This window comes from Lissotriton helveticus, chromosome 3_1 (genome assembly GCF_964261635.1).
Source record: "Lissotriton helveticus chromosome 3_1, aLisHel1.1, whole genome shotgun sequence".
NCBI classification, from domain to species: domain Eukaryota; kingdom Metazoa; phylum Chordata; class Amphibia; order Caudata; family Salamandridae; genus Lissotriton; species Lissotriton helveticus.
The window spans coordinates 261,739,267-261,765,134 of record NC_136061.1 but is presented as its reverse complement, the minus strand read 5'-3'; the positions used below and the strand labels follow the sequence as shown (position 1 = coordinate 261,765,134).

The 25,868-nt window shown below is 46.2% G+C and overlaps 1 protein-coding gene across 6 annotated transcripts in view; it reads right to left on the bottom strand.

Moving 5' to 3' along the window:
• The window catches only part of ACACA (acetyl-CoA carboxylase alpha), a 1,199,721-nt gene that overhangs the window by 1,044,346 nt on the left and 129,507 nt on the right, over positions 1-25,868 (bottom strand). The window lies entirely within an intron of this gene.

Sequence of the window (25,868 nt, the reverse complement as noted above, 5' to 3'; positions counted from 1 at the left end):
ATCCACCCCCACATCCACCACCATCACCACCACATCCACCATCACCACATCCACCACCACCATATCCCCCAGATCCACCATCACCACATCTATATGTATGTGGCTCTGTGTAAGTGCAAATGCAATGTTCTTGGATTTTCGTCACAATAAAATACACTGAACATAATCTTCACAAAAGTTATTTACAAACGTTTAAGCTATTGCCATTATAAATTACAATAACTTTTATTTAAGTATTAATTATTTACAAAATTAAAAGCCATTGTTATTTGTAATATCAATACATCTAAATCACGTAAATACAACACACATTGCATTACAAATGCTATAGGTGTCACATTTGCAAAAGTTAAAACTATTGACATTGTAACTGACAAAGCTATTAATTTTGCTACTTTCAAAACCAACACAAATCAAATCAAATAAGCTTTATTTCGGTTTTTGAGTTTAAAACCATAAAAGCAGCAAAAAGAAATACATACATGTATATAAAAATCAACAGTTCATTACGGATATTTAAAGCAAACTAAAACCAAACTAGTGCAAAATAAAAACGCATGGTAAACAGAGTCCCCTTTCACCAAGTGTTATAGTTCAATGCTCTGGGGCCAGGGTAAAAATCAAACAAGTCCCAAATAGAAATAGGGCCATCTCCAATTTTGGGCTGGGAAAATCTTAAAAATGGGACAATGGGACAATGTTCCTGTGTTTGAATTTGATTAGTATCAGGTCTCCCGGAATGTCTTTAGGCAACATCCCTAGCCATCCCACCCTCCTGACGCTTAGGATTCCGCCGTCTAGATCAGGTGGTAGCGGTCTGTTGTTATTAAGCCAAAAGATGGCTTTATTCAGCAGATCCTGGCTTGTTTCATATTTGTCCTGACTAAGTTCAGGGACCCCGGAGAGAACAGTCACATAGGGGGCGGCTTCAGGGGGTAAATTCATTCGATGTCTTCTTTCTTGAGGGAGCCTAAGGGCTTTAAGAGGGGGGCGAGTGGGCTTAGAAGTAACTTTACTGCCGCTTAGGATGGGTGTGCTGAGAGGAGGATCAATTGTTCGTTCATTCATGTGTTCGATGGACTTGGGGTTCACAAGGTTAGTAGAGAGGATAGGACGAGAGGGAATAACAGTATTTACAGGTGATGGTAGAATCCTTTGTACTATTTGTTCAACATCAGACAACCTATTTCCCAGATCCTGAATTTTTGAGAGCAGAGGTGATAAAGCCGTATTCAACAGTCGCTCAATATGGGCCAGTAGGGTCGTTTGGAAGGGGGAAACAGAGTCATTTGAAGTGGTCACTGTCTTAAGTGGCGTTGATACGCTTGGGTTGACGGAGGAAAAAGAGGGGCTACAACACATTCGGGCGGCATTTGGTGGGGTAACCTCATTGTGCCTTTTGCTGACTGGTTCCCGAAATGGTGTATCAGATAGAGGTAGGATTATTTCAGGTGCCTGGGGAGTGCAGTTTATGAGATCCGTATCTCTGTCCATTGTAGGGGAAGTAGAAATATCAGGGGCATAGTTTGTGCCACACAAGGCATTCAGTTCTTCCCAGACAGACATAGTAGTTTAGTTGCAAAAAGGGCCCCAATAAGTCACTAAACAAATCACAACGCACAAGAAAAGGGTAACGTGTCTCTATACCTCATCTTTTGATGGGGCCAAGTGGGGTGCCCCGTCCCGTCCTCCTCGGGTCCTCTGAGGGCCACAGAGGGCCCGCCCTTTGCCCGGGCTTAGCCCGGCGTCCCGCCCGCGTCCCGCGGAGCTGTGCGGAGCTCCCCTTTTAGGCGCCTCCTGGCGCTTCTCCCGTGAATCAGGAAGCAGCGCCGCCGCTAGGGCCGCCGGGAGATGTAGTCCCGGAGCGGCGGCGCTGTGGACTGCACAATTAGACTCCTGGCGGTGGCGGCAATGTTGGGGTCCTGGTCGTCTCTCCCCTCCTCCTGCCCGGTAAGTAGTGAAAGCCCCCGCGCTCCGCCGAGCGGAGCTCCCCTTTTAGGCGCCTCCTGGCGCTTCTCCCGTGAATCAGGAAGCAGCGCCGCCGCTAGGGCCGCCGGGAGATGTAGTCCCGGAGCGGCGGCGCTGTGGACTGCACAATTGGACTCCTGGCGGTGGCGGCAATGTTGGGGTCCTGGTCGTCTCTCCCCTCCTCCTGCCCGGTGAGTAGTGAAAGCCCCCGCGCTCCGCCGAGCGGAGCTCCCCTTTTAGGCGCCTCCTGGCGCTTCTCCCGTGAATCAGGAAGCAGCGCCGCCGCTAGGGCCGCCGGGAGATGTAGTCCCGGAGCGGCGGCGCTGTGGACTGCACAATTGGACTCCTGGCGGTGGCGGCAATGTTGGGGTCCTGGTCGTCTCTCCCCTCCTCCTGCCCGGTGAGTAGTGAAAACCAACACATAAATAAAAAAAGTGTCATTTACAATACCAATAGCTCAAAGTTTCCTAATGCGAGACCTATTGCATTTCCAATGCTTGTTAATGTTTATTTCTCTGATCTTGTCACAAACATTACCTGCAGCAAGCACACCGTACCTTGAGAAACAGCTATACATCGTGCCTTGAAGAATTCAAAACTACTCGATTTGTAAATGTGGAACACTTTTTTTGCTGCACAGGTCTATTTTCTGCCCCATTCCAACCATATCTATGCCTGCAATCACCATGCCAACCGCACTGTGCAGGCATGCAATACAGCAAAGGATGAGATGCCTGAAAGGAAGCAGGCATGCAGTAAAGTATGACTGAAAGGAAGCAGACATGCAGTAAAGTATGGAATGAGATCACTGAAAGGAAGCAGGCATGCAGTAAAGTATGGAATGAGATCACTGAAAGGAAGCAGGCATGCAGTAAAGTATGACTAAAAGGTAGCATGCATGCAGTAATGCATTGGAGGAGATGCCTAGAAGGAAGCAGACATGCAGTAAAGTATGGAATGAGATCACTGAAAGGAAGCAGACATGCAGTAAAGTATGGAATGAGATCACTGAAAGGAAGCAGGCATGCAGTAAAGTATGGAATGAGATCACTGAAAGGAAGCAGAGATGCAGTAAAGTATGGAATGAGATCACTGAAAGGAAGCAGGCATGCAGTAAAGTATGACTAAAAGGAAGCATGCATGCAGTAATGCATTGGAGGAGATGCCTAGAAGGAAGCAGACATGCAGTAAAGCAGTGACGAGATACCTGAAAGGAAACAGGATTGCAGTAAAGTATGAGATTAGATGCCTAAAAGGAAGCAGGCAAGCAGTAAAGCAATGATGAGATGCCTAAAAAGAAGCAGGCATGCAGTAACGCAAGTAATGAGAAAGCTAAAACGCAGCAGACATGACAACAAGCAGTAATGAGATGCCTGAAAGGTATTGGGCATGCAGTAAAGCAGTCATGAGATGCCTGAAAGGAAGCAGGCATGACATAAAGAATGGGATGCCTAAAAGGGAGCAGACATGCAGTAAAGCATGGGATAAGGCACCTGAAAGGAAGCAGGCAAGCAGTAAAGCATGGGATGAGACGCCTGAAAAAAAGCAGGCATTCAGTGATGAGATGCCTGAAAGGAAGCAGGCATGCAGTAAACTGGTGATGAGATGCCTGAAAGGAAGCAGGCATGCAGTACAGCAGTGATGAAATACCTCAAAGGAAGCAGACGCAGTAAAGCAGTGATGAAATGCCTGAAAGGAAGTAGGCATGCAGTAAAGCATGGGATGAGGCATCTGAAAGGAAGCAGGCATGCAGTAAAGCAGGGATGAGATGCATGAAAAGAAGCAAGCATGCAGTAAATTGGTGATGAGATGCCTGAAAGGAAGCAGGCATGCAGTACATCAGTGATGAAATGCCTGAAAGGAAGCAGACGCAGTAAAGCAGTGATGAGATGCCTGAAAGGAAGCAGACATGCAGTACAGCATGGGATGAGGCACCTGAAAGGAAGTAGGCATGCAGTAAATTGGTGATGAGATGCCTGAAAGGAAGCAGGCATGCAGTACTTCAGTGATGAAATGCCTGAAAGGAAGTAGGCATGCAGTAAAGCATGGGATGAGGCACCTGAAAGGAAGCAGGCATGCAGTAAATTGGTGATGAGATGCCTGAAAGGAAGCAGGCATGCAGTAAATTGGTGATGAGATGCCTGAAAGGAAGCAGGCATGCAGTACTTCAGTGATGAAATGCCTGAAAGGAAGCAGACGCAGTAAAGCTGCGATGAAATGTCTGAAAGTGAGCAGGCATGCAGTAAAGCATGGGATGAGACGCCTGAGAGGAAGCAAGCATGCAGTACATTCAGTGATGAGATGCACGAAAGGAAGCAGGCATGCAGTAAAGTAGTGATGAGATACCTGAAAAGAAGCAGGGGTGCAGTAAAGCGGTGATGAAATGCCTGAAAGGAAGCAGACGCAGTAAAGCAGTGATGAAATGCCTGAAATGAAGTAGGCATGCAGTACATTCAGTGATGAGATGCCCCAGGCACGCAGTAAAGCATGGGATTAGACACCTGAAAGGAAGCAGGCGTGCAGTAAAGCATTGGAGGAGATGCTGGAAGCAGGCGCGCAGTACATTCAATGATGAGATGCCTGAAAGAAAGCAGGCATGCAGTAAAGTAGTGATGAGATGTCTGAAAGGAAGCAGACGCCGTGAAGCAGTGATGAAATGCCTGAAAGGAAGCAGGCACACAATACATTAAGTGATGAGATGCCTGAAAGGAAGCAGGCACTGGGGAATGCCTGATGGCTTTTTTCGTGTTGAGTAAAAGAACAGCCATTTCCTCAGAACAGAAGCCAGAAGGACATGCAAATGTATGCAGCCACCACGCGTAACGCACAACACAGACAGGCAGTGAAGCAACCAATGACATACGTGCATTGAAGCAAGTCTGCATGACCTCCCTGTCCGTGTTTTTGTCATTTCCACTAGTCGCAGGTAGGAAACAGTCAAGTGCAACTTCTTCTGCTGTTGATTACGTCACGTATAATCTACATCCTAGTTTTCTCCCATTTGTCACTTTCCTTTATTGGATATGGTTACATGATTTGTGGTGCAAGTGCTCCCACCTATTGTAGGGGTAACCGCTGAGCTTTATACATTTAAAAAATAAAATAATTGACTCCCTCCCCGCAGGCGGGGATTTTGGCTTCGGCTAAGTAGGGCCATCCTGGCCATGGCCAGAGCAGTCAAGACTTTGCCGAGCTTGGAGCCTTGGCATGAAGCGGCCGATGGGTGGTGTGTTGGGGCTCAGCACTATGTGTGCATCTGCCCCCAGACTGGGTCTCCTGGTGCCTCTACAGAACAGTGCCTTTCACTGCATGCCTGGGGGTGGTGGCCCAGTCTGGGTCTCCTGGTCACCTCTGCAGAGCAGTGCCTTTCACTGCATGCCTGGGGATGGTGGCCCCAGACTGGATCTCCAGGTGCCTCTGCAGAGCAGTGACTTTCACTGCATGCCTGGGGATGGTGGCCCAAGAGCAGACAGCCTCCAGTGCTGATCACTGGAATGATGCATCCCAGCAGCAGGCACCCCACAAATGGAAGACGCCTGCGGAGAGATGCCTGATGGGAGATTGGGGGTGACGAGGGGGAAGATATAGAAGATATTCGATAGTGGATGTACGTTAGGAAGGTGGATTTGCTTAAGGTAATTTACGTTTGAAAAAGCTTTATTCGAGTTATACACTCATAAAAGCACACACATGTAAGTTTATACATTTAAAACTCTAAACATACTTTAGCAGTAAATTACAATTCAGTTTACCTCAACCTCGGTCACATAATTTGGTTGGGGGTGTGTGTAACTTTGCCATCAGCAGGAGACGCTTTTCACAGTCCTGTCTGCAAGGTGCAAGTCACTGTGGATTCCAGAACCAGTTGCCAGCCAGAACCAGTTTGCGATAAGACTGCCCGGTGGTTCCTAGCTTGGATGGCCGTGAGTCGGAAGGAATGGGCTACAGCATGTGCACCCAAATCTTATTTATGTACATTGCTCATTTGTAAAGTATATATTTTGCGAGTAAGCCTCAACGTGCTCACCAAGACAGCGAAGAAGCTAAGACAATCAGTGGATTTTCTTAAACACTTGTTAAACAGCCGGGTTTTCAGTTGTATTATATTGTACTGTATTATGGTATCGTACAGCCCTTACTATGCCCATGTAGGGCGGTGAAATGTTTGTCCTCATGTGTAGCACGCTACACTGTGATGGTCTGTGGTTGGAAGCGTGTTCTCTTTGCTTTGAGCCCATGTGAGACCATGGTGTGGTTATTGTGTTATGGGACATGAAATGCATCACTTAGTGGTGTGATGGATGAAGAAGAGTGAGACACTGATATGCATTTTTATAATATGTGTTATACTGGGAGTTCTGATTAGCTCTGCAGGTCCCATTATTATGTTGACAGTTGAACTTTCTTGTTCTCAATCTAATTTCCTAAGCTGGCTCTGGCAAGATGTTACACACTCTGATCTTGTGGACGGAGAAAGAGTCTCAGAGATCTGCCTGGATAGACTGTTACAGCCCTCCTTCATATGTTTGCCACTAGGAGATGCCCATGGAAGAAATTTCTCAAGATGGACTGCATCATAAGCATCCATTAGTCATTATCGAATGTAAGTGCACAGACCATGTGACTCATTGAAAGCTGCAGAGCGGATTACGTTAGAGTCCTCGGGTGACCCGCAGTTTTGGTAGATCTCTTTAGACTCGACAGGCCTCTCTGGTTAGAATTATGTTGCTAGTTAAGCAGCTAGTAGTGTCTGTGTATGTGCCATCCGGTTGCCAGCAAGATTCAACAGGTCCTTTCATACTTCACACACACCTGTCCCATTGACGATGAAGGACCAGGTGATGAATTGGTGAATTATATCATATGGGAAAATGGATTAGATCAAACTGATACTGGGAGGGTGGTCAACCATACTAGAGTAACTATTTTTCACCTTTTAGGTAGAAGGTAGGGTATAATTAATGCTGATTTATTTAAGTCAAGTTAAAGCAATAGTGTACATTTTGATTGCAATTGGTGACCGATGAGCATGTGTCTATGGTGAGAGCACGTCACAAGCAGGAAAGAGAATAGGTTTTTGAAATGTTCTGTAAGATACACCATGCTCTCTTAGCATGAGCGGCAACTTGGAAGGACCACTACAAGGTCCAAGGTTTTTTATTTAAAGAAAATGTACAATGCAACAAAGAACCAGCGCCCTGCTCCAATTCTTTTAAGGCATACAACACCCTGATCTCATAAACTCCCGTCACCGTCCTGTCTTGGTACAGCTTTCCCCTTAATGTCTGTCTATTTACCTGCTTCACAGGAAGTAAAGGAGCAACTCACCCTCATTAAACATTTCAGCAGGGTTTGGGTTGAAAAAGACTGCAAGTCTTTGGTGTTTCACAGGTGTTGAGAGAGAGGTTCCAGTGGGCAGCAGTCTTTGGTACCTAGCAGGTGTAGAAGGATCATTAACCCCTTCCACGCTGATGACGAGCTCAGCTCGTCATGAGGTACACCTCTCGTACGCTCACGCGGTATTTACAAAACTTCAGCGCACAGCGGGAAAACCGCTAGCGCTGATGCGGTTAAAGTGTTGATTCCTTCGATGCATCAATCAGTCCTTATTGGCAGAGGTGTTTTCTGACTTCAATCAGCTGAAAGACCTTCTGCAACGTATAGTTATGGGTGTCTGATGCCCACTAAATTAGGCAGATGGTAAGAGGTTGGGAGCGGGGGAGAGTTCAACCCTGGTTGGGAGGGGGAAAGATATTTTGGGGAAAGATATTTTGGGCTTAGCCACACAGTCACGGATAGGCTTAGTCACAGCAGTGGTACCTATGGTTCTTCCCAAGTTGCTGCTGATAGAGGGGGTTCCCATGGCAGTCTTCATTTCAACACAAGGCTTCATCCCATTGGTTCACATGTGCTTTCTCCAGTACAGCAGGAATTCTTGTTCATGTTTGTGAGAAGCTGACCTGGTATATGATGCCCACTAATGTAATAGGGCACCTTGCACCCTTATGGTGATTTAGGAGGTCTTAGACAACCTTAGAAGCTCTCTAAGTGGTACCTGTGGAGAGCAGTCTTCATGTTTAGTCTAGAAGGAGTGTAGAGCAGCTTGTTTTACCAGAATGCAATCTTATAGTATAGATTAAATGAAAAAGAACCACACAAAGTATTTATAAAAATATGTGTTTATTATATAACACTATCTAGTATGTTACAGTATCTCCTACACGGAGATAGGCACAAAGCACACAATACTTCAGCAAAGAAATCACAGTAAATAGCACTAATACACAGTGGGTCCGGGGGGGGACCCAAACCATATACTAAGAAAGTGGTATAAGAACCCGGACTCGAGTCAGGACAATGTCAAGAGGACGTTGAATCACTGGAACCCCAAGGAACCACCCAAGGTGACTATATAGCGATCCTACGGAGGGCGCATGCAGTGCGGTGACACAACCGCGGGCTCCGTACAACTCTATGTGTGAGTCACGGTTGGAGTTTTAAAGATTAAGGACCCTTCCCAGTGTACACTGAATAAACTCAGTGGAAGACAGAGGTTGAAGAGCCACCCCACTCGTGGATACCCTAGTACCCACGTTACCTGCACCAGGGAAGCTGGGTGGATAGGGGGGGGAAGTGGTGTCGGAAACTACCGGCGCACCCAATTGAGGACTTAAGGAAAGTGCCGCTGCTGGAAGAGGAGAAGGTGTACGTAAGAATCCAAAAGTGGATTCTTGAACAAAAGTACCTGAAAGCAGAGGGAACAGAGTCTGAGTCACTTAGGAGTGACCAGGAGCTTGGCAGAAGAATGCCCACCGATGCCGGGTGCTTCAGGAAAGATGTCAATGACCTTGACTCTGCAGCTGTGGGGAACAGGTGATGCTGAGGGCAACCAGGAGCCAGATACGAGCTACACCCATGATGGATGTCGAGTACTGAGGGGTCGGTGTCCGGTGGGAGCACCAACAAGCCTTGGCAAATGCAACCCATGCAGGCAGTCAAGAAAGTACAGGGTGAGGACCAGCAAGGTCCAGAAGACTCCCCACAAGCAGGGGAGTCGGAGCAGGCCCCGAGCAAGCAGGGGAGCCTGAAGAAAACAAAAGTGACCCTCAAGTAGACCCACAGGCCAGAGGCACTGGAGTCGCGAGAGGACCTCAAGCAGCTCACTAAAAGATGCAAGCCACAATGCGCACAATGCGGTGTGGCTGAAATTTCTGGTCACTGGAGATGTTCAAGGTTGGGGCCACTTGGAGCCCAAAAATCTTCTTGAAAAGATGACAACAAGCCTTTGCAACTGCAAAGGGGACGCAGCGGTACGCAGGGGTTCGGTAATTGCAACCCCCCCAAGAGGTCTACTGGCCTCAAACTTGGTGAGAGGGTAGAGCAGGCCTTGGGAGATGTGGAAAACCACCACCTGGATTGCAGGGCCCAAGGAGTCCGGAGGAGCTCAGGGTCTGCAGACCGGTCGACTTAGTTGCGGTGCCTGCAAATCAGGGGAGTGTCTCCTTCACTCCAAGGGAATCGGCACTCCAGCTCAGGCTGTCCTAGTCTGTGGTGGTGGCATAGATCTTGCCAACTTACTTGTCAGTCCCAATAACCTGGGCAAGTACAGAGAGCAGCCTTTGATTAATGGAGCAGAGACTGTGGACTACAGGGACACATGGGCCAGTGTCACAATGGTGACAGAGAAACTTGTGTCTCCTGGACAAATCATACTTGGAGAAAAGTACTAAGTGACCAATGCAAACAATGTCAGGACTGACCATTCCCTGGCAGTTGTTAATTTCAGCTGGGGAGTGGTAACTGGCCCTAAATTGTGGTAAGTTCAGACCTAACACTAGATTGTTTGTTGGGCAATGATTTGGGGACTCCAGCCTGGGCCGAAGTTGAATTAAGGACTCATGCAGCAATGTTGGGCATCTATGCAGATGTGTTTGCTGTGACTAGATCACAAGCCAAACCGGCATCCACTGAACAGGCCCTGGATCCTGGAACAATGGAATAGGTGCCTTCAAAGAAAAGGAGCAGGAGGGGTAAGGCTGTGTCTCCCCCCCCCCCCAGACTAAGAGTGAGGATCAGTCTCTTGAGGGAGATGATCTTAGTCCCTGCGAAGGAACTGTCCCAGATGAACTTGAGCCTGATCAGGTTGAGTTCTTGGGGACAGGGGTTCCTTCCAGGGCAGACTTGAGTTTGGAGGAGCAAACCTGCCCCTCTCTTGAACCCCTCAGACAGCAAGCTGCTGCTGGGGCTGCAGGGAATGTAAGTGGGTCCCACAGGATCTACTGGGATGAGGGACTTCTTTATTCAGAGGGTAGAGACCCCAAGCCTAGTGCCACCAGGAGGTTGGTTATACCTCTGAAGTTTAGGGGCTTCATACTCACCCTAGCACGACATTGCCCTGGCAGGACACTTAGGCCAAAGTAAAACTTGGGACAGTCTTGTCCCTCACTTTCACTGGCCTTACATGTCTGAGGACACAAAGGAGTTTTGGCACTTCTGTGCCACCTGCCAAGCCAGTGGTAAGGCAGGTGGCATCACAAAGGGCCCCCAGACACCACTGGAAGTGGCGGGGGTTCCCTTTGAGAGGGTTGGGATTGATATCATTGGTCCCATGAACCCTCCTACAGCATATGGGCACAGTTATATTCTAGTGGTTGTGGACCATGCCACTAGGTACCCAGTAGCAATTTCTATTAGGACCACTACAGCTCCTGCGGTAGCAAGGGCCCTCTTGATAATTTTTTCCAGGGTGGGCTTCCCTAAGGAGGTTTTAACTGACAGAGGAACAAACTTCATGTCAAGTTCATCACTGCAATGTGGAAGGAGTGTGGTGTAAATTACAAATTCACCACCCCATAGTGGGGAGTAATTGAGCCCTCAGATAGCCCTTAAGCTAGTCCAGTGGTACTGGTACCAAAACCTCACACCCGCAGTGGTAAGAGAGAGATGTGGTTTTATGTTGACTACAGGGGACTCAATGCAGTCACTATGACTGATGCTCATCCAATTCCTAGGGCAGATGAGCTTATTGACACTTAGGCCTCAGGCAAGTTCTTGAGCACATTTGACCTCACTGCTGGCTGTAGGCAAATCGGACTAGCTGAGGATGACAAAACAAAAACAGCATTTTCAACCCCTAGAGGGCCTTATCAATTTATAGTGATGCCCTTTCGTTTGAAGAATACACCTGCCACATTCTAAAGGTTGGAGAACAAAGCTCTCACCGGTATGGAAACCTATAGTGCAGCATATCTTGATGATATAGTTGTCTTTGGCCCCACCTGGTAGGATCACCTGGTCCACCTGAAGAATGTTTGGAGGCACTGCAGAAAGCAGGTCTCATTATCAAGGCTACTAAGTGAAAGCTATGGCAGAGCAAGGTTGTGTACCAGGGCCAGGTTCAACCACTTCAGAGCAAAATCCAGCCCATAATGGACTGGGTTGCTCCAACTACCCAGATTCAGGTCAGAGCTTTCTTGGGCCTGACTGGATATTACAGGAGATTTGTAAAACGATATTGGTCCATAGTGACTCCCTTGAATGATCGTACCTCAAGAAAATGCCCAAGAAAGTTCAGTGGACAGATAGCTGTCAGAAGGCATTTGATGATCTCAAGCAGGTCATGTGCATTGTTCCCATTCTGCAGAGTCCGGACTACTCTAAACAATGTATTGTCCATACAGATGCATCTGAGTGGGGGGTAGGGGCTGTGTTGTCCCAACTTAATGCAGAGGGCCAGGATCAACCAGTAGCTTTTATTAGCAGAAGTTTGACTCCCAGAGAGAAACATCGGTCAGCCACAGAGAGGGAGGCCTTTGCTGTGGTCTGGGCCCTGAAGAAGTTGAGGCCATACTTTGTTGGGACTCACTTCAATGTTCAGACAGACTATCTTTATTATAAGACTTGCATATACTCCAAGCATTTGGGGCCTCTATCCACACTCCCCGTTCTCATCTCCCAGTTTTTGCACCTAAACAACTTTCCCTGACATTTGTTTCTCCCCCTTCTACCTGCTGGCTTCACAGTCTGTAATGTCCTGTAATAGCATATAAATAAATACATGAATAAAGCATGAATTGTTTTTTTATAAATTCTATGTTGGAATGCAAAGTATTACCAATTAACAATGTATGTTAATACAGTCCACCAATTCTACTCTATCAGGTTAAAAGGCTTCATTGAGCATTACTGCCTGTGCAGTCCACATACGAAAAAATATCTTCTAAATTAGGTTTTAAAAGTTGCGAAATATAAACCTATGCTGACAATTCACACATTCTGATCTGTCTTTACAATACTCCTCAGTTCAGGAGGTATTTCTGAATATGAGTTGAAACTTGTACTGGGTGGCTTCTGAATGCTTCTTAAAGGTCGCACATACAGACACTGAAAAAGACCTTAATTCACTGAGTCTCCTTATAGGACATGCACAGCACTTCATGGACTGGTTCCTGCCTTTATCGCAAGCACATACAAGTTGATGGTAGGAATGCTTGCAATAAGTCTAACCACTGGCAATTTCTTGTGGAAGTAGTCCAACCCATCGTCCTTTTGCCCACCATACCCCCTCAGTTTGGACACAGCCATATGCAAATCAGTCTCGACACCCACTTCAATAAGAACAGTACAGCCAGGCCAAGTCCTCGCTGAACCAGAACAAAACCCAAGACCGGCTTGGGCCTCATTGGGGCACTTCAGTCAGATGAAGCTTGGTTCCAGTTGCACAGTGAACACAGGACCCACGTCAATAGTTCCGTCTTTAATTGGCTTGATTTAGATTTGCCTAACCGTTCGTAACTAGTTAAAATAGGAAGCTCTGTTTCTAGCAAGACTGATCTAACAGAAGAGGTTCCACGGGGCTCAATCATATCCCCAACCTTGTTTAATCTATATCTCGAAGATAGAGATTCTGAGTAACTCTAGAATTTAAATTTCTTGCCGAGCACTCAAAATTGAAAGCGTCCAGATTCCAAAGTTCAATCTGAAGTCATTAAATGTAAATAAATGTAGTATACTTGTAAAGCGCACAGCTGCCCCAGCAACGGGGCGTCCCGGCGCTGTATAACTCTGGGGAACCCGTCCTGGCTTTCCCTGTGGGATGGTCCCTTGCTGGGAGTCCCCAAGGTGGAGCCAGGCATCCCCGGAATTGGTGGGGCCGTTGTGGAGATTAGGCAAGCTAATGCCCAGAGTTGCCGAGTGGAACCCCTGATTAGAATAAGCACTGAAGCGAGAATTATCGAGTCTGCTGACCAAGGTCCACGACCCTGCCGCGTCGGGAATTGAACCCTGGTCCCAGGCTGACTTCTGCTCTCAGGCCTGCCGCCTCTAACCAGTGAGCCACACTACTCCACAAGTTGCAAATCCATCTTCATACAAATTCAATTCGAACTCGAGAGTCTTAAAGTACATACGATGATATCAGTCTTTTTTTCAAATCAAAACACCAAAGAACGTGAAGTTGGTCCTTTTATTTCCAAATCACAACAGGTTCTGCAGCCAACACGTGTTTCGTCAGGCATCAATCATATGCCAAAACAACTTCCTCAGGGCTGCATGCCAAAAACAATACAAGAAAATATATAACACAGCTTCTTCCATAAATATAAATAATTAACTATCAGAAAATTATTTAAACATTTAGATCTAATCACCGCCTAAGTGAAAGAATAAAGACAAAGGTCCATAAGTAAGTGACAAATATAACAAAATCCAGTATCAATAACGTGACTCCCGGTGTCAGAGTTAGAACCACAAAACATTCAGATTTATAGCCAAATTCATAAATATAGAAATAATATTTACCTATATTAAGTAGATCTCAGTTCCGTATAATCAAAATGAATAAATGTAGAAAATGAACGTAGAAATTAAATCTGGAATGACATAAGGGAACCCTCAGTCCAGACCCCAAAACTTGAGCCCAACAAGAAAACCTCTAAATTCATCCTATTCTAGTATTTAGTTCTATACCTCAGTTATTTGTTATTATGTGATTGTAGTAAAGTTATCTGACAAAAGTATAACTAAAAAGCGACAACCATCCGTCCTGGTGGCGAACAAAAATGTAATATTACTGAAAGTATTTTACCTTGTATCGGTTTCAAAAACCCGAATGCCAAATTATATGTCCATTCAGATCGTCGTCCCAAAATCAAAGTTCAGTATCTAATGACAATAAGACACCACATCAGTCTTTTGCTTCTCTCATTATGTTGCCAAACTTTCAAATATTACGAACATTGACTCACCCAGTATCTAGGCACAATCATATCTATGTCGGGTTTCTCGTCTCAGTCCTACCGGGTTCAGCAGACTGGCGTCTGTTACGGACGCCATGTTGTATTAATACACTCCGATCGTGATCTCTTTGGACCGATCTGATAAGCTTAAATGTAATATCCGACTTGTAATTCGGTCCAATCTCACACCAAATCTATCTACTTGAATTAAATTATATTTCTTCATAAAGGAGGAATTGCTCCAAGGATGTTGATTTTCACATGAATATACTGGATATGGAAAATAGATGTACAAACAGAGGATACACTAAAGATGTGATTAAGAAAGCAACTAATAAAGTTCTGAAATTACAAAGAGACATTATATTAAAACCAAAAATTAAGAATGATGTATGTAAACCGAGTCAGAAAGTAAGAATGATTACCAATTTTGCTATAGGAAGTCACACATTTTATAACATTATGCGTAAATATTGGCACATGTTGTGCTCTGACAAGGATCTGAAACCTTTTCTTACGGTTAAACCAAGTGTGACTTACCGTAAAGGGATGACTATTGCTAATCTTGTGAGTCCAAGTTACCCCAAACCTATAACATCTACGAGTCAAAGTGACTGGTTACGGTTAAGACATAAGGGTTTCTATTACTGTGGTAGTTGCAGTTCTTGTTGGTGGGCGGTGAAAAAAATACTTAAGTTTGAATACAATGAGACTGGTACCTTCTACATAGATACTTTTATTAATTGTGAATCGACATTTGTGATTTATGTAATTGTTTGCACATGTGGGAAGATTTATGTAGGAAGTACAGTGAGAAGGCTTAAAGACCGTATGGTGGAACACTACAGAGCCCTGAAAAATGGAGATACTAGGTATCCTATAGCCTCACATTTGATTCAAAATATGAATGATTCTATTAAACATAAATTCTCCTATCATGGTATTGAACAAGTGTCCATGGGCAAACGTGGAGGCAATAGGTTGCTAAAACTGAGACGAAGAGAGGCTAAATGGATTATGGTCCTTCGAGCAGTAGAAGAGGGACTTAATGTTGACACCGAATTACAGTATTTCTTAGGGGAACAGTAATAGCTTGGACTTTCATTTTAAACCTAACCTGTGCTCAATGTATATAGTATTCTCTGTTTTCATGTTTAGTTGTAATTTTTGAAATTATTCTGTATAACAAGTGAAAAAAGGATTCTTCTCTTGCCTATGCTATGTCCTTATGTTTCTGGATTGAGATGCTACAATTACATTGTGATGTTTTTCATTAGAATTAAGATGCACTATAAATCACGATGCAATTAGTTATATATATCTTTTTATCAACCAAGAAGAAATTAATGGTGTGACGGGGGGCACCCATTGCCTGGACACTGACTCTTGTGCCCCACAAGTAAACAAGACTATAATATTCAGCAAAATAATTTCAGTTAATTGAACATGAATATTATTGTCCTATGGATTACATTTCGTTTTTTAATTAGTTAGATATATTTTGATGGAATATTGTGATTTAGCCCTAATTTCAAAGTCTAGTCGGATACATATTATTCACTAGAGATATATAGTTAGGAACAGAAGGAAGATCGGTAATAACGATCTCGAGTTTCTATTTCTCATTTATACTTTGCCCATTCCAAGATGGCGGTGATAACTAAGATTGGAATAGCGACTTTTATTAATAAAGATTCAAATTTAACCTTTTTTGGCAAATTTAAGTTTATCAAGGATATACAATACTATGAATAATATTTAGAGTTTGGAATATGAATTTATTTTTAAATTTACGTAAAGTCGGTAAAATGTGAATAAATATTAAGAAATATAATTTAATTCAGGTAGATAGATTTGGTGTGAGATTGGACCAAATTACAAGTCGGATATTACATTTAGGCTTATCAGATCGGTCCAAAGAGATCACGATCGGAGTGTATTAATACAACATGGCGGCCGTAACAGACGCCAGTCTGCTGAACCCGGTAGGACTGAGACGAGAAACCCGACATAGATATGATTGTGCCTAGATACTGGGTGAGTCAATGTTCGTAATATTTGAAAGTTTGGCAACATAATGAGAGAAGCAAAAGACTGATGTGGTGTCTTATTGTCATTAGATACTGAACTTTGATTTTGGGACGACGATCTGAATGGACATATAATTTGGAATTCGGGTTTTTGAAACCGATACAAGGTAAAATACTTTCAGTAATATTACATTTTTGTTCGCCACCAGGACGGATGGTTGTCGCTTTTTAGTTATACTTTTGTCAGATAACTTTACTACAATCACATAATAACAAATAACTGAGGTATAGAACTAAATACTAGAATAGGATGAATTTAGAGGTTTTCTTGTTGGGCTCAAGTTTTGGGGTCTGGACTGAGGGTTCCCTTATGTCATTCCAGATTTAATTTCTACGTTCATTTTCTACATTTATTCATTTTGATTATATGGAACTGAGATCTACTTAATATAGGTAAATATTATTTCTATATTTATGAACTTGGCTATAAATCTGAATGTTTTGTGGTTCTAACTCTGACACCGGGAGTCACGTTATTGATACTGGATTTTGATATATTTGTCACTTACTTATGGACCTTTGTCTTTATTCTTTCACTTAGGCGGTGATTAGATCTAAATGTTTAAATAATTTTCTGATAGTTAATTATTTATATTTATGGAAGAAGCTGTGTTATATATTTTCTTGTATTGTTTTTGGCATGCAGCCCTGAGGAAGTTGTTTTGGCATATGATTGATGCCTGACGAAACACGTGTTGGCTGCAGAACCTGTTGTGATTTGGAAATAAAAGGACCAACTTCACGTTCTTTGGTGTTTTGATTTGAAAAAAAGACTGATATCATCGTATGTACTTTAAGACTCTCGAGTTCGAATTGAATTTGTATGAAGATGGATTTGCAACTTTAATGACTTCAGATTGAACTTTGGAATCTGGACACTTCAAATTTCTTGCCGAGCACTCAAAATTGAAATTGCATATTCAGAGTATTGCTCAATGAATCTTGGGGGAGTGAGGTAACCTCCCTCTCTTGCTTTAGAGCACCTACTGTAACCTGTGCTATTTGTACTTTGGCCTTACTTTTTGCAGTGCGCCCTTTTCAACCTGTTACCTAACTTTGTTTATATTAACTCTAGAATTTGTTATTACCAATATGTGGATGATACCTAGATCTACCGGAACCAATGACATCCTCCTACTCTCCAAGACCCTCAACAAGATTCAAAAGTGGATGACCAACAAACAGCTAAAACTCAGCCCAGCAAAAACTGAATTTCTTCTAGTCTCAACAAAAAATTCCAAGCTCCCTCCCAAGACTGGCTTGCTAACTTCTCTCCACTGAACCGTAAACTGGCTATTACGGAGAACGATAAAGTCATTTGGATTTTTCCTTGACAGTCACTTTCAGAAGCAAATCTCTTTCATGGCCCACAGCACACACCACCAACTTAAACAGCTCTAGAACATCAGGGAGCTCATTCCTCAACAGGAGAGGAAAACTGCAGTCCAGGCGCTGGTGCACTCCACACTGTACTCTGGAAAGTCTTCTCTTCATTCTCCCCAAAACAAATCAGACCCTTCTGAGAACCGTTCTTCAAGCACCTGCACAGGGCTTTAAGTGGACCAGGTCCTGTCGGTGCTCAGCACCAGCAGTTCTAAAAAGAAGATGCTGAGAGAGGTCCCCATTGGGCTCTTTATTTTTGCCCTCAACCTCAGGGTGAAAATAAAAATCTTATCTCTGCAGCAGTAACACCCTTCACGGCCTTTGATATAACTTCAATAAGACTTGTTATAGTTCTTTCAGTCTCATCATTTCAGAACAGAAGCATTTTCAATATTATTTACAACAAAGCAATAGTTGTTGCTTATACAGTTATTATTAAACTAACAACCATTGACAAGGCCAATAACCCTGGCATGTTGTAGATGTAATGCGACGTGTTGTATTATGTATCTGGATGCAATGACAGAAGCAGCAATATACCAGTCGAGCAGCACACTATGCTAAGTACAGATATTTAGCTTAAGTGTTTTTAAGCCACACCCTTAATTAAATCAGCCACGCCGCTTTGAGAGACCTCCCCCCCCCCCCAGTTTCTTCATCACACTTAAAGCTCTGCTCCTGAACCGATTGTAACTGGTCACAAAAATGGATAACACACTTCTCCTATAGTTCTCACCCTACAAAGGTGTCCCACTGAAGCCAGAGCCCAGATTAAGACTGATGTATTGCCCACAATGCCGACTTAGTTGGAAAACTAAAAATCTTTGGCGCTCAATGGGGGATCAAGAAATGCTGAAGCCTTCCTGCTCCAAGCTTCAACATTCAGAGAGCATTTTATAACAAAAAAAGCCCTCTCTGGCAGTGCAACAAGGGTCTGGAACTCACTCCTACCGTCCCTTTGGACAACCTTGAGCTTTGCCACATTTAAAAAGGGTCTCAAAACCCTTCTCTCTGAGAGACAATTTGCTTGAAGTTATAATCGATTCTCCACATCCCCTTTTTAAGTCTCGCTTAGGCAGTGTGCATGCGCTGTGCTAGGGGAAGACCTTTAGAAATCGGTCTGCTCCTTTTCAAGCATACTAGTGCTTGTGCTGGCATCCACCTCGTGGGAGCGAGCAGCGGCGAGCGTGCTAATTGAAAACATATGGCCTGTGCGCCGCTGATCGCTCTCATGGATGCCAGCACGAGTGCAAGCATTAACATGCCAGTGTGTTTATACAGATGCTTGCAATATTAAAAGTGGCCACATGATAGCATCATAACATCATGCATTGATTTAGAAAATTCATGGTTTTGCAAGCGATTAAACGGAGTTCACCCTGGGTCAAACAGCTTTTCAATCACATTTTAACAATTGAAAACTCTGAGGCAGTGCAATTGTGGCAGGTTTCAGCTACTAGAAAATAGCCTGGGAACAGTATAAACATCCTAGCACAAGAATCCTTCGAAGACCACAAAATGTGTGACAGTAAAATGCCTGACAGCGGGATACATTTTGTAGTGAAAGAGTTGCAGACAATCTTAACCACTTTCCGGTGTTTCCTTATGAGACAGTATGAACAGTTTGTGACCTCTGCACTCAAGTAAATACTAGAGTTAGGGTCTTGCTGAAATTAGTCTGTAGTACAGATGTCTTTTGGGACTCCCCGAAGATGGGTTCAGGGGTGTGGAAGGTTATAAATTATCTACTTGACAAAGGGATAGAATGTTTCAAAAATCTACTTACAATGAGGTGACAAATTGTACCAGCATTCTCATATCGGACCTCTTATAATATCCTCACTCATTATGTCAGGGTTTGAATTCTAGCAAGGCTCCGATTATGACACATTTCTGACTCTACCCAAAGTGTGAGGATTTGGGTGTATAATATGGTATGGCTGTGCAGCTGTAATAAACTCTCAAAAACTGTCTTGGGTCCAGGGAGGCTCGTTAGTAAAGCCTTAAGCCCAACACTTGGTAGCTATGGTTTAGAATAGCAAGGCTAGTGTATAGCATTTAACAGTACCAACAGGGGTGGTTGCTACTAGGTTGTGTCTTATCACAGGATACAAGTCCAATCCAAGACATGCAAATACTTTGTCGTCCACTGTGGATATAACAATGGATCGCCAACAGGCATTCCATAATGTTCCTTTGGCATTCTTTGAAGAGGCTATCTGATGAGTTATCTCACAATACATCACAAGCACCGAGCAGACCTCATCAGACAAACTCAATAAGAGGATTTCCAAACTAAATAGGTTTTCTGCCAAACTAAATGACTGTGTTCCAACTTGGTTCATATTGTGTCCAAAAAAAACTTCAGTCCTGAGTGAAGGACTCCATTCCAAGCTCCATCAGATAGGTTAGCAGAGTAGAATGGTTGCCTGCATTAAAATGCTACTGTTTAATTATCAAGGATAACAGGGTGACTGAGCCTGGAGGACATAAAACTAATCAGAACATGCCCAGAGAAAATATAAATGTTTTCATATTAACAATGTAATACCTACATAAAGGCTATTTGTAACAGGCTGCCAACATCAATAGTCTTCATATTAACCAGAAGCTTAAGGTTTAATTAAAGGATTGGACCACGAGGAACTCCAAGAGATCTGGACAATGAGACAGTTCATGCATGAGGAGTGGAACAGCTCTGCATGTCTACCAAACAGTCGTACAAAAAACATGGCTTGAAGGAGCTCAGTGTACATTTCAAGAACTGAACTCTCAGTTTGTATTTTCAAAGCTAATTTTTTTCTTCAGTACATTAAAAATGTTTAATTATTCAATGCAAACTGCTAATGCCTACTTAAAAACAAACATTGATAGAAATCTATAAATATTATAATTCTAATAAATAAAACATGCAAGAATCCATCATAAAGCTATGAAGGATGGTTCAGCAGAACTAACTTGAAAGCATCTACTGTGATGAGAAGATGAGCTGCTTTGTAAAGCTACTTGCTGTCAAGAACACTGAGGAGAACTTCCTTGCTGCTAGATCATAGATGGCCAGGCTGTGTCTGCTGCTTAAAAACCACATTGTTATATTTGGTGGCAATGTCGGTTAACATTAAAGGTTGCGCCTGATGAAGCAGTCACATCTCTGAATACAGGTATTTGAAATAGCAAGATGGTCTCTAGAGGACATACTATAGGTCTAAACAACATCTGGTGTCCGTCAAAACACCGATCCGTGTTCATAAAGCAGCATAATCTTGGACACATGTTCATAGGCTGAACCTTAGCCACTGGCAGGTGTATACTCCCTTAAGGAAAAGGAAGCATTATAAGTGTATAGCCATGCAACAGTTGATGTTGTTGCACCAAGGATATTGTGCTGCATAACTAAATACTTATAAGGTCCCAAAGGCTAGACCTGTTGGCTATGCCAATGCTTGTTGACTTATCCAATGTATTCAGATACAATCTGCCTGACTTTTCTCCCTTTATTCGAGCTGCTGGACCTATGAGTTTTCCAAGTTGCTTATCTCTTATTTTTATGTTAATTGCTACCCTTATGCTTATTCTTTTGTAAAGCGCTCTGATTCACTTGGCCCACATTTGCGCTACATGAAACTGCAAAAATGAGTTCGAAGATCTCTGCTCACTTGCTATCAGTATTAAGAGACAACGAGCTGCCCAATGCCAGCATATGCCTTCTCTTACATAACCAGGAGATGTCACTGTTGCACAAGTATTGCCCTGCTCACTACTTCTGAGCTGGACACAGCTCTAGCTTTGCATAAGGCTCCCCCAAAAAAGCAAGGTGCGTGAGTCGTGACAGGTGTAACTATCAAGTGGAGACTCCATGTGTGCAAGGGGCCGAAGTGGATTACAGGCTTCAGCCATGGAAGAAAAGCAAAGGCGAAGAAGGATGGCTGAATGTAGACAAGTGAATATGAATACACACCCCCGGGGCAGAACAAAGAGAACGGCGAGAGACGACTGCAGGAGCACAGACAGTCAGATATTGACAGACTCAACCTGCTGAACACCTGCCCCCCCCCCCCCGCCCCACCCGCTTCCTGCCGCTCGAGAATAACTGGAAAGGCCTGCTCTTGCATTCATCGCGGTGCCGACCTCCTGCGGAATCCTGGCCTCTGGGGCTGCTGCTGTCCGTGTTTCTGTCTGCGCTCAGCTTGCTTCGAGGCGCTTCCCAGTTTCCATGAACAGCGGTACCGCGCCACGGTAGATGAACAGAGTTGCCCTGGATAGCACGATGTGCCAGGCTTCTGACTAGATCTCTGGTTGAACAGCAAACAACTCATCGTCACTCCCACTGAGGGCTCGCAGCCAGGTTTATTTCACTCATGCGTTCGTTCGTCAGCCCGTTTCATTCATTCAGTCAGTCATTCGGTAATTGGTAACACCAGGCCTATCGAGGGAATTGAGCGCGAGACGGGTCTTGAGGAGGACGTGAAGACATCGGACGACTAGGGGTGTAGCCCAGAAGAGGGTGATGGGGTCGTTGAGCGGGTGTAGCCCAGAAGAGGGTGATGGGGTCGTTGACCCGGTGTAGTCTCTGGGAGGGTGATGGGGTCGTTGAGCAGGTGTAACCCAGAAGAGGGTGATGGGGCCGTTGAGCGGGTGTAGTCTCTGGGAGGGTGATGGGGTCGTTGAGCGGGTGTAGTCTCTGGGAGGGTGATGGGGTCGTTGAGCGGGTGTAGTCTCTGGGAGGGTGATGGGGTCATGAACGGGTGTAGTCTCTGTGAGGGTGAAGGGGTTGTTGGGCAGGTGTAGCCCCGAAGAGGGTGATGTGGTTGTTGGGCGGGTGTAGTCTCTGGGAGGGTGATGGGGTCGTTGAGCGGGTGTAGTCTCTGGGAGGGTGATGGGGTCGTTGAGCGGGTGTAGTCTCTGGGAGGGTGATGGGGTCATGAACGGGTGTAGTCTCTGTGAGGGTGAAGGGGTTGTTGGGCAGGTGTAGCCCCGAAGAGGGTGATGTGGTTGTTGGGCGGGTGTAGTCTCTGGGAGGGTGATGGGGTCGTTGAGCGGGTGTAGTCTCTGGGAGGGTGATGGGGTCGTTGAGCGGGTGTAGTCTCTGGGAGGGTGATGGGGTCGTGAACGGGTGTAGTCTCTGTGAGGGTGAAGGGGTTGTTGGGCGAGTGTAGTCTCTGGGAGGGTGATGGGGTCGTTGAGCAGGTGTAGTCTCTGGGAGGGAGATGTGGTTGTTGATAGGGTGTAGTCTGTGGGAGGGTGATGGGGTCGTTGAGCGGGTGTAGTCTCTGGGAGGGTGATGTGGTTGTTGAGCGGGTGTAGTCTCTGGGAGGGTGATGGGGTCGTTGAGCGGGTGTAGTCTCTGGGAGGGTGATGGGGTCGTTGAGCTGGTGTAGTCTCTGGGAGGGTGATGGGGTCATGAACGGGTGTAGTCTCTGTGAGGGTGAAGGGGTTGTTGGGCAGGTGTAGCCCCGAAGAGGGTGATGTGGTTGTTGGGCGGGTGTAGTCTCTGGGAGGGTGATGGGGTCGTTGAGCGGGTGTAGTGTCTGGGAGGGTGTTGTGGTTGTTGAGCGGGTGTAGTCTCTGGGAGGGTGATGGGGTCGTTGAGCGGGTGTAGTCTCTGGGAGGGTGATGGGGTCGTGAACGGGTGTAGTCTCTGTGAGGGTGAAGGGGTTGTTGGGCGAGTGTAGTCTCTGGGAGGGTGATGGGGTCGTTGAGCAGGTGTAGTCTCTGGGAGGGTGATGTGGTTGTTGAGCGGGTGTAGTCTGTGGGAGGGTGATGGGGTCGTTGAGCGGGTGTAGTCTCTGGGAGGGTGATGGGGTCGTGAACGGGTGTAGTCTCTGTGAGGGTGAAGGGGTTGTTGGGCAGGTGTAGCCCCGAAGAGGGTGATGTGGTTGTTGAGCGGGTGTAGTCTCTGGGAGGGTGATGGGGTCGTTGAGCGGGTGTAGTCTCTGGGAGGGTGTTGTGGTTGTTGAGCGGGTGTAGTCTCTGGGAGGGTGATGGGGTCGTTGAGCGGGTGTAGTCTCTGAGAGGGTGATGGGGTCGTGAACGGGTGTCGTCTCTGTGAGGGTGAAGGGGTTGTTGGGCGAGTGTAGTCTCTGGGAGGGTGATGGGGTCGTTGAGCGGGTGTAGTCTCTGGTCTGGGAGGGTGATGTGGTTGTTGAGCGGGTGTAGTCTGTGGGAGGGTGATGGGGTCATTGAGTGGGTGTAGTCTCTGGGAGGGTGATGTGGTTGTTGAGCGGGTGTAGTCTCTGGGAGGGTGATGGGGTCGATGAGCGGGTGTAGTCTCTGGGAGGGTGATGGGGTCGTGAACGGGTGTAGTCTCTGTGAGGGTGAAGGGGTTGTTGGGCGAGTGTAGTCTCTGGGAGGGTGATGGGGTCGTTGAGTGGGTGTAGCCCAGAAGAGGGTGATGTGGTTGTTGATCCGGTGTATCTCTGGGAGGGTGATAGGGTCGTTGAGCTGGTGCAGTCTCTGGGAGGGTGATGGGGTCGTTGAGCGGGTGTAGTCTCTGGGAGGGTGATGGGGTCATGAACGGGTGTAGTCTCTGGGAGGGTGATGGGGTCGTTGAGCGGGTGTAGTCTCTGGGAGGGTGATGGGGTCGTTGAGCGGGTGTAGTCTCTGGGAGTGTGATGGGGTCGTTGAGTGGGTGTAGCCCAGAAGAGGGTGATGTGGTTGTTGACCCGGTGTAGTCTCTGGGAGGGTGAAGGGGTCGTTGAGCGGGTGCAGCCCAGAAGAGGGTGATGTGGTCGTTGAGCGGGTGTAGTCTCTGGGAGTGTGATGTGGTCGTTGAACGGGTGTAGTCTCTGGGAGTGTGATGGGGTCGTTGAGCGGGTGTAGTCTCTGAGTGGGTGATGGGGTCATTGAGCGGGTGTAGCCCAGAAGATGGTGATGTGGTCGTTGACCGGGTGTAGTCTCTGGGAGGGTGATGGGGTTGTTGAGCGGGTGTAGCCCAGAAGAGGGTGATGTGGTTGTTGAGCGGGTGTAGTCTCTGGGAGGGTGATGTGGTTGTTGAGCGGGTGTAGTCTCTGGGAGGGTGATGGGGTCGTTGAGCAGGTGTAGTGTCTGGGAGTGTGATGGGGTCGTTTAGCGGGTGTAGTCTCTGAGAGGGTGATGGGGTCGTTGAGCGGGTGTAGCCCAGAAGAGGGTGATGTGGTCGTTGAGTGGGTGTAGTCTATGGGAGAGTGATGGGGTCGTTGAGCGGGTGTAGCCCAGAAGAGGGAGATGTGGTTGTTGATAGGGTGTAGTCTCTGGGAGGGTGATGGGGTCGTTGAGCGGGTGTAGTCTCTAAGAGGGTGATGGGGTCGTTGAGCGGGTGTAGTCTCTGGGAATGTGATGGGGTCATTGAGCAGGTGTAGCCCAGAAGAGGGGGATGTGGTCATTGAGCAGGTGTAGTCTCTGAGAGTGTGATGGGTCGCTGAGCGGGTGTAGTCTCTAAGAGGGTGATGGGGTCGTTGAGCGGGTGTAGCCCAGAAGAGGGTGATGTGGTCGTTGAGCGGGTGTCGTCTCTGGGAGGGTGATGGGGTCGTTGAGTGGGTGTAGCCCAGAAGAGAGTGATGTGGTTGTTGAGCGGGTGTCGTCTCTGGGAGGATGATGGGGTCGTTGAGCGGGTGTAGTCTGTGGGAGGGTGATGTGGTTGTTGAGCGGGTGTGGTCTCTGGGAGGGTGATGGGGTTGTTGAGCGGGTGTAGTCTCTGGGAGTCTGATGTGGTTGTTGAGCGGGTGTAGTCTCTGGGAGTCTGATGTGGTTGTTGAGAGGGTGTTGTCTCTGGGAGGGTGATGGGGTCGTTGACCCGGTGTAGTCTCTGGGAGGGTGATGGGGTCGTTGAGCGGGTGTAGTCTCTGGGAGGGTGATGGGGTCGTTGAGCGGGTGTAGCCCAGAAGAGAGTGATGTGGTTGTTGAGCGGGTGTCGTCTCTGGGAGGATGATGGGGTCGTTGAGCGGGTGTAGTCTCTGGGAGGGTGATGTGGTTGTTGAGCGGGTGTAGTCTCTGGGAGGGTGATGGGGTTGTTGAGCGGGTGTAGTCTCTGGGAGTCTGATGTGGTTGTTGAGCGGGTGTAGTCTCTGGGAGTCTGATGTGGTTGTTGAGAGGGTGTTGTCTCTGGGAGGGTGATGGGGTCGTTGACCCGGTGTAGTCTCTGTGAGGGTGATGGGGTCGTTGACCCGGTGTCGTCTCTGGGAGGGTGATGGGGTCGTTGAGTGGGTGTAGCCCA